This window comes from Amblyomma americanum, unplaced genomic scaffold, assembly GCF_052857255.1.
Source record: "Amblyomma americanum isolate KBUSLIRL-KWMA unplaced genomic scaffold, ASM5285725v1 scaffold_16, whole genome shotgun sequence".
NCBI lineage: Eukaryota > Metazoa > Arthropoda > Arachnida > Ixodida > Ixodidae > Amblyomma > Amblyomma americanum.
Window position 1 is genome coordinate 1,145,000 of NW_027526488.1, and position 9,756 is coordinate 1,154,755.

Consider the following 9,756-nt stretch of genomic DNA (forward strand, 5'->3'; position numbering starts at 1 on the left):
AAACTTTTTCTCTTATAACTGCGCGAAAAGCATGTATTCTTGCTTAATACAGCGAAACAAGCTGTTTTAGACCGAAACGAGCTAAATCACAACACATCGGTTTTACAAGTGTTCCTCTGATACGCGTCAAAACTTTTTCTCTTATAACTGCGCGAAAAGCATGTATTCTTGCTTAATACAGCGAAACAAGTTGTTTTAGACCAAAACGAGCTAAATCACAACACATCGGTTTTACAAGTGTTCCTCTAATACGCGTCAAAACTTTTTCTTTTATAACTGCGCGAAAAGCATGTATTCTTGCTTAATACAGCGAAACAAGTTGTTTTAGACCGAAACGAGCTAAATCACAACACATCGGTTTTACAAGTGTCTCTCTAATACGCGTCAAAACTTTTTCTCTTATAACTGCGCGAAAAGCATATATTCTTGCTTAATACAACGAAACAAGCTGTTTTAGACCGAAACGAGCTAAATCTGAACACATCGGTTTTACAAGTATCCACGTGATACTCGTCAAAACTTTTTCTCCTATAACTGCGCGAAAAGCATGTATTCTTGCTTAATACAGCGAAACAAGCTGTTTTAGACCGAAATGAGCTAAATCACAACACATCGGTTTTACAAGTGTTCCTCTGATACGCGTCAAAACTTTTTCTTTTATAACTGCGCGAAAAGCATGTATTCTTGCTTAATACAGCGAATCAAGCTGTTTTAGACCGAAACGAGCTAAATCACAACACATCGGTATTACAAGTGTTCCACGTGATACTCGTCAAAACTTTTTCTCTTATAACTGCGCGAAAAGCATGTATTCGTGCTTAATAGAACGAAACAAGCTGTTTTAGACCAAAACGAGCTAAATCTGAACACATCGGTTTTACAAGTATCCACGTGATACTCGTCAAAACTTTTTTCTCCTATAACTGCGCGAAAAGCATGTATTCTTGCTTAGTCCAACGAAACAAGCTGTTTTAGACCGAAACAAGGTAAATCTGAACACATCGGTTTTACAAGTGTCCTTGTGACATGCCTTTAAAACTTTTTCTCTTATAACTGCGCGAAAAGCATGTATTCCTGCTTAATACAGCGAAACAAGCTGTTTTAGACCAAAACGAGCTAAATCACAACACATCGGTTTTACAAGTGTTCCTCTGATACGCGTCAAAATTTTTTCTCTTATAACTGCGCGAAAAGCATGTATTCTTGCTTAATACAGCGAAACAAGCTGTTTTAGACCGAAACGAGCTAAATCACAACACATCGCTTTTACAAGTGTTCCTCTGATACGCGTCAAATCTTTTTTCTCTTATAGCTGCGCGAAAAGCATGTAATCGTGCTTAGTCCAACGAAACAAGCTGTTTTAGACCGAAACGAGGTAAATCTGAACACATCGGTTTTACAAGTGTCCCTGTGACACGCCTTTAAAGCTTTTTCTCTTATCACTGCGCGAAAAGCATGTATTTCTGCTTAATACAGCGAAATAAGCTGTTTTAGACCGAAACGAGCTAAATCACAACACATCGGTTTTACAATTGTTCCTCTGATACGCGTCTAAACTTTTTCTCTTATAACTGCGCGAAAAGCATGTATTCGTGCTTAATACAACGAAACAAGCTGTTTTAGACCGAAACGAGTTAAATCTGAACACATCGGTTTTACAAGTGTCCCTGTCACACGCGTCAAAACTTTTTCTCTTATAACTGCGCGAAAAGCATGTATTCTTGCTTAATACAGCGAAACAAGCTGTTTTAGACCGAAACGAGCTAAATCACAACACATCGGTTTTACAAGTGTTCCTCTGATACGCGTCTAAACTTTTTCTCTTATAACTGCGCGAAAAGCATGTATTCGCGCTAAATACAACGAAACAAGCTGTTTTAGACCGAAACGAGCGAAATCTGAACACATCGGTTTTACAAGTGTCCCTCTGATACGCGTCAAAACTTTTTCTCTTATAACTGCGAGAAAAGCATGTATTCTTGCTTAATACAGCGAAACAAGTTGTTTTAGACCAAAACGAGCTAAATCACAACACATCGGTTTTACAAGTGTGCCTCTAATACGCGTCAAATCTTTTTCTCTTATAACTGCGCGAAAAGCATGTATTCTTGCTTAATACAGCGAAACAAGCTGTTTTAGACCGAAACGAGCTAAATCACAACACATCGGTTTTACAAGTGTTCCTCTGATACGCGTCAAAACTTTTTCTCATAACTGCGCGAAAAGCATGTATTCTTGCTTAATACAACGAAACAAGCTGTTTTAGACCGAAACGAGCTAAATCTGAATACATCGGTTTTACAAGTATCCACGTGATACTCGTCAAAACTTTTTCTTCTATAACTGCGCGTAAAGCATGTATTCTTGCTTAATACAGCGAAACAAGTTGTTTTAGACCAAAACGAGCTAAATCACAACACATCGGTTTTACAAGTGTTCCTCTAATACGCGTCAAAACTTTTTCTCTTATAACTGCGCGAAAAGCATGTATTCTTGCTTAATACAGCGAAACAAGCTGTTTTAGACCGAAACGAGCTAAATCACAACACATCGGTTTTACAAGTGTTCCTCTGATACGCGTCAAAACTTTTTCTCATAACTGCGCGAAAAGCATGTATTCTTGCTTAATACAACGAAACAAGCTGTTTTAGACCGAAACGAGCTAAATCTGAATACATCGGTTTTACAAGTATCCACGTGATACTCGTCAAAACTTTTTCTTCTATAACTGCGCGTAAAGCATGTATTCTTGCTTAATACAGCGAAACAAGTTGTTTTAGACCAAAACGAGCTAAATGACAACACATCGGTTTTACAAGTGTTCCTCTAATACGCGTCAAAACTTTTTCTCTTATAACTGCGCGAAAAGCATGTATTCTTGCTTAATACAGCGAAACAAGCTGTTTTAGACCGAAACGAGCTAAATCACAACACATCGGTTTTACAAGTGTCTCTCTAATACGCGTCAAAACTTTTTCTCTTATAACTGCGCGAAAAGCATGTATTCTTGCTTAATACAACGAAACAAGCTGTTTTAGACCGAAACGAGCTAAATCTGAACACATCGGTTTTACAAGTATCCACGTGATACTCGTCAAAACTTTTTCTCCTATAAATGCGCGAAAAGCATGTATTCTTGCTTAATACAGCAAAACAAGCTGTTTTAGACCGAAATGAGCTAAATCACAACACATCGGTTTTACAAGTGTTCCTCTGATACGCGTCAAAACTTTTTCTCTTATAACTGCGCGAAAAGCATGTATTCTTGCTTAATACATCGAAACAAGTTGTTTTAGACCAAAACGAGCTAAATCACAACACATCGGTTTTACAAGTGTTCCTCTAATACGCGTCAAAACTTTTTCTCTTATAACTGCGCGAAAAGCATGTATTCTTGCTTAATACAGCGAATCAAGCTGTTTTAGACCGAAACGAGCTAAATCACAACACATCGGTATTACAAGTGTTCCTCTGATACGCGTCAAAACTTTTTTCTCTTATAACTGCGCGAAAAGCATGTATTCTTGCTTAGTCCAACGAAACAAGCTGTTTTAGACCGAAACAAGGTAAATCTGAACACATCGGTTTTACAAGTGTCCTTGTGACATGCCTTTAAAACTTTTTCTCTTATAACTGCGCGAAAAGCATGTATTCCTGCTTAATACAGCGAAACAAGCTGTTTTAGACCAAAACGAGCTAAATCACAACACATCGGTTTTACAAGTGTTCCTCTGATACGCGTCAAAACTTTTTCTCTTATAACTGCGCGAAAAGCATGTATTCGTGCTTAATACAGCGAAACAAGCTGTTTTAGACCGAAACGAGCGAAATCTGAACACATCGGTTTTACAAGTGTCCCTGTGACAAGCGTCAAAACTTTTTCTCTTATAACTGCGCGAAAAGCATGTATTCTTGCCTAATACAGCGAAACAAGCTGTCTTAGACCGAAACGAGCTAAATCACAACACATCGGTTTTACAAGTGTTCCTCTGATACGCGTCAAAACTTTTTCTCTTATAACTGCGCGAAAAGCATGTATTCGTGCTTAATACAACGAAACAAGCTGTTTTAGACCAAAACGAGCTAGATCTGAACACATCGGTTTTCCAAGTGTCCATGTGATACGTGTCAAAACTTTTTCTCTTATAACTGCGCGAAAAGCATGTATTCGTGCTTAATACAACGAAACAAGCTGTTTTAGTCCGAAAAGAGTTAAATCTGAACACATCGGTTTTACAAGTGTTCCTTTGATACGCGTCAAAACTTTTTCTCTTATAACTGCGCGAAAAGCATGTATTCTTGCTTAATACAACGAAACAAGTTGTTTTAGACCAAAACGAGCTAAATCACAACACATCGGTTTTACAAGTGTTCCTCTAATACGCGTCAAAACTTTTTCTTTTATAACTGCGCGAAAAGCATGTATTCTTGCTTAATACAGCGAAACAAGTTGTTTTAGACCGAAACGAGCTAAATCACAACACATCGGTTTTACAAGTGTCTCTCTAATACGCGTCAAAACTTTTTCTCTTATAACTGCGCGAAAAGCATATATTCTTGCTTAATACAACGAAACAAGCTGTTTTAGACCGAAACGAGCTAAATCTGAACACATCGGTTTTACAAGTATCCACGTGATACTCGTCAAAACTTTTTCTCCTATAACTGCGCGAAAAGCATGTATTCTTGCTTAATACAGCGAAACAAGCTGTTTTAGACCGAAATGAGCTAAATCACAACACATCGGTTTTACAAGTGTTCCTCTGATACGCGTCAAAACTTTTTCTTTTATAACTGCGCGAAAAGCATGTATTCTTGCTTAATACAGCGAATCAAGCTGTTTTAGACCGAAACGAGCTAAATCACAACACATCGGTATTACAAGTGTTCCACGTGATACTCGTCAAAACTTTTTCTCTTATAACTGCGCGAAAAGCATGTATTCGTGCTTAATAGAACGAAACAAGCTGTTTTAGACCAAAACGAGCTAAATCTGAACACATCGGTTTTACAAGTATCCACGTGATACTCGTCAAAACTTTTTTCTCCTATAACTGCGCGAAAAGCATGTATTCTTGCTTAGTCCAACGAAACAAGCTGTTTTAGACCGAAACAAGGTAAATCTGAACACATCGGTTTTACAAGTGTCCTTGTGACATGCCTTTAAAACTTTTTCTCTTATAACTGCGCGAAAAGCATGTATTCCTGCTTAATACAGCGAAACAAGCTGTTTTAGACCAAAACGAGCTAAATCACAACACATCGGTTTTACAAGTGTTCCTCTGATACGCGTCAAAATTTTTTCTCTTATAACTGCGCGAAAAGCATGTATTCTTGCTTAATACAGCGAAACAAGCTGTTTTAGACCGAAACGAGCTAAATCACAACACATCGCTTTTACAAGTGTTCCTCTGATACGCGTCAAATCTTTTTTCTCTTATAGCTGCGCGAAAAGCATGTAATCGTGCTTAGTCCAACGAAACAAGCTGTTTTAGACCGAAACGAGGTAAATCTGAACACATCGGTTTTACAAGTGTCCCTGTGACACGCCTTTAAAGCTTTTTCTCTTATCACTGCGCGAAAAGCATGTATTTCTGCTTAATACAGCGAAATAAGCTGTTTTAGACCGAAACGAGCTAAATCACAACACATCGGTTTTACAATTGTTCCTCTGATACGCGTCTAAACTTTTTCTCTTATAACTGCGCGAAAAGCATGTATTCGTGCTTAATACAACGAAACAAGCTGTTTTAGACCGAAACGAGTTAAATCTGAACACATCGGTTTTACAAGTGTCCCTGTCACACGCGTCAAAACTTTTTCTCTTATAACTGCGCGAAAAGCATGTATTCTTGCTTAATACAGCGAAACAAGCTGTTTTAGACCGAAACGAGCTAAATCACAACACATCGGTTTTACAAGTGTTCCTCTGATACGCGTCTAAACTTTTTCTCTTATAACTGCGCGAAAAGCATGTATTCGCGCTAAATACAACGAAACAAGCTGTTTTAGACCGAAACGAGCGAAATCTGAACACATCGGTTTTACAAGTGTCCCTCTGATACGCGTCAAAACTTTTTCTCTTATAACTGCGAGAAAAGCATGTATTCTTGCTTAATACAGCGAAACAAGTTGTTTTAGACCAAAACGAGCTAAATCACAACACATCGGTTTTACAAGTGTGCCTCTAATACGCGTCAAATCTTTTTCTCTTATAACTGCGCGAAAAGCATGTATTCTTGCTTAATACAGCGAAACAAGCTGTTTTAGACCGAAACGAGCTAAATCACAACACATCGGTTTTACAAGTGTTCCTCTGATACGCGTCAAAACTTTTTCTCATAACTGCGCGAAAAGCATGTATTCTTGCTTAATACAACGAAACAAGCTGTTTTAGACCGAAACGAGCTAAATCTGAATACATCGGTTTTACAAGTATCCACGTGATACTCGTCAAAACTTTTTCTTCTATAACTGCGCGTAAAGCATGTATTCTTGCTTAATACAGCGAAACAAGTTGTTTTAGACCAAAACGAGCTAAATCACAACACATCGGTTTTACAAGTGTTCCTCTAATACGCGTCAAAACTTTTTCTCTTATAACTGCGCGAAAAGCATGTATTCTTGCTTAATACAGCGAAACAAGCTGTTTTAGACCGAAACGAGCTAAATCACAACACATCGGTTTTACAAGTGTTCCTCTGATACGCGTCAAAACTTTTTCTCATAACTGCGCGAAAAGCATGTATTCTTGCTTAATACAACGAAACAAGCTGTTTTAGACCGAAACGAGCTAAATCTGAATACATCGGTTTTACAAGTATCCACGTGATACTCGTCAAAACTTTTTCTTCTATAACTGCGCGTAAAGCATGTATTCTTGCTTAATACAGCGAAACAAGTTGTTTTAGACCAAAACGAGCTAAATGACAACACATCGGTTTTACAAGTGTTCCTCTAATACGCGTCAAAACTTTTTCTCTTATAACTGCGCGAAAAGCATGTATTCTTGCTTAATACAGCGAAACAAGCTGTTTTAGACCGAAACGAGCTAAATCACAACACATCGGTTTTACAAGTGTCTCTCTAATACGCGTCAAAACTTTTTCTCTTATAACTGCGCGAAAAGCATGTATTCTTGCTTAATACAACGAAACAAGCTGTTTTAGACCGAAACGAGCTAAATCTGAACACATCGGTTTTACAAGTATCCACGTGATACTCGTCAAAACTTTTTCTCCTATAAATGCGCGAAAAGCATGTATTCTTGCTTAATACAGCAAAACAAGCTGTTTTAGACCGAAATGAGCTAAATCACAACACATCGGTTTTACAAGTGTTCCTCTGATACGCGTCAAAACTTTTTCTCTTATAACTGCGCGAAAAGCATGTATTCTTGCTTAATACATCGAAACAAGTTGTTTTAGACCAAAACGAGCTAAATCACAACACATCGGTTTTACAAGTGTTCCTCTAATACGCGTCAAAACTTTTTCTCTTATAACTGCGCGAAAAGCATGTATTCTTGCTTAATACAGCGAATCAAGCTGTTTTAGACCGAAACGAGCTAAATCACAACACATCGGTATTACAAGTGTTCCTCTGATACGCGTCAAAACTTTTTTCTCTTATAACTGCGCGAAAAGCATGTATTCTTGCTTAGTCCAACGAAACAAGCTGTTTTAGACCGAAACAAGGTAAATCTGAACACATCGGTTTTACAAGTGTCCTTGTGACATGCCTTTAAAACTTTTTCTCTTATAACTGCGCGAAAAGCATGTATTCCTGCTTAATACAGCGAAACAAGCTGTTTTAGACCAAAACGAGCTAAATCACAACACATCGGTTTTACAAGTGTTCCTCTGATACGCGTCAAAACTTTTTCTCTTATAACTGCGCGAAAAGCATGTATTCGTGCTTAATACAGCGAAACAAGCTGTTTTAGACCGAAACGAGCGAAATCTGAACACATCGGTTTTACAAGTGTCCCTGTGACAAGCGTCAAAACTTTTTCTCTTATAACTGCGCGAAAAGCATGTATTCTTGCCTAATACAGCGAAACAAGCTGTCTTAGACCGAAACGAGCTAAATCACAACACATCGGTTTTACAAGTGTTCCTCTGATACGCGTCAAAACTTTTTCTCTTATAACTGCGCGAAAAGCATGTATTCGTGCTTAATACAACGAAACAAGCTGTTTTAGACCAAAACGAGCTAGATCTGAACACATCGGTTTTCCAAGTGTCCATGTGATACGTGTCAAAACTTTTTCTCTTATAACTGCGCGAAAAGCATGTATTCGTGCTTAATACAACGAAACAAGCTGTTTTAGTCCGAAAAGAGTTAAATCTGAACACATCGGTTTTACAAGTGTTCCTTTGATACGCGTCAAAACTTTTTCTCTTATAACTGCGCGAAAAGCATGTATTCTTGCTTAATACAACGAAACAAGCTGTTTTAGACCGAAACGAGCCAAATCACAACACATCGGTATTACAAGTGTTCCACGTGATACTCGTCAAAACTTTTTCTCTTATAACTGCGCGAAAAGCATGTATTCGTGCTTAATACAACGAAACAAGCTGTTTTAGACCGAAACGAACTAAATCTGAGCACATCGGTTTTACAAGTGTCCCTGTGACACGCGTCAAAACTTTTTCTCTTATAACTGCGCGAAAAGCATGTATTCTTGCTTAATACAACGAAACAAGCTGTTTTAGACCGAAACGAGCTAAATCTGAGCACATCGGTTTTACAAGTGTCCCTGTGACACGCGTCAAAACTTTTTCTCTTATAACTGCGCGAAAAGCATGTATTCTTGCTTAATACAGCGAAACAAGCTGTTTTAGACCGAAACGAGCTAAATCACAACACATCGCTTTTACAAGTGTTCCTCTGATACGCGTCAACTCTTTTTTCTCTTATAGCTGCGCGAAAAGCATGTAATCGTGCTTAGTCCAACGAAACAAGCTGTTTTAGACCGAAACGAGCTAAATCACAACACATCGGTATTACAAGTGTTCCACGTGATACTCGTCAAAACTTTTTCTCTTATAACTGCGCGAAAAGCATGTATTCGTGCTTAATACAACGAAACAAGCTGTTTTAGACCGAAACGAGCTAAATCTGAACACATCGGTTTTACAAGTATCCACGTGATACTCGTCAAAACTTTTTCTCTTATAACTGCGCGAAAAGCATGTATTCTTGCTTAATACAACGAAACAAGCTGTTTTAGACCGAAACGAGCTAAATCACAACACATCGGTTTTACAAGTGTCTCTCTAATACGCGTCAAAACTTTTTCTCTTATAACTGCGCGAAAAGCATGTATTCTTGCTTAATACAACGAAACAAGCTGTTTTAGACCGAAACGAGCTAAATCACAACACATCGGTTTTACAAGTTTCTGTCTAATAGGCGTCAAAACTTTTTCTTCTATAACTGCGCGTAAAGCATGTATTCGTGCTTAATACAACGAAACAAGCTGTTTTAGACCGAAACGAGCTAAATCTGAACACATCGGTTTTACAAGTGTTCCTCTGATACGCGTCAAAACTTTTTCTCTTATAACTGCGCGAAAAGCATGTATTCTTGCTTAATACAGCGAAACAGTTGTTTTAGACCAAAACGAGCTAAATCACAACACATCGGTTTTACAAGTGTTCCTCTAATACGCGTCAAAACTTTTTCTCTTATAACTGCGCGAAAAGCATGTATTCTTGCTTAATACAGCGAAACAAGCTGTTTTAGACC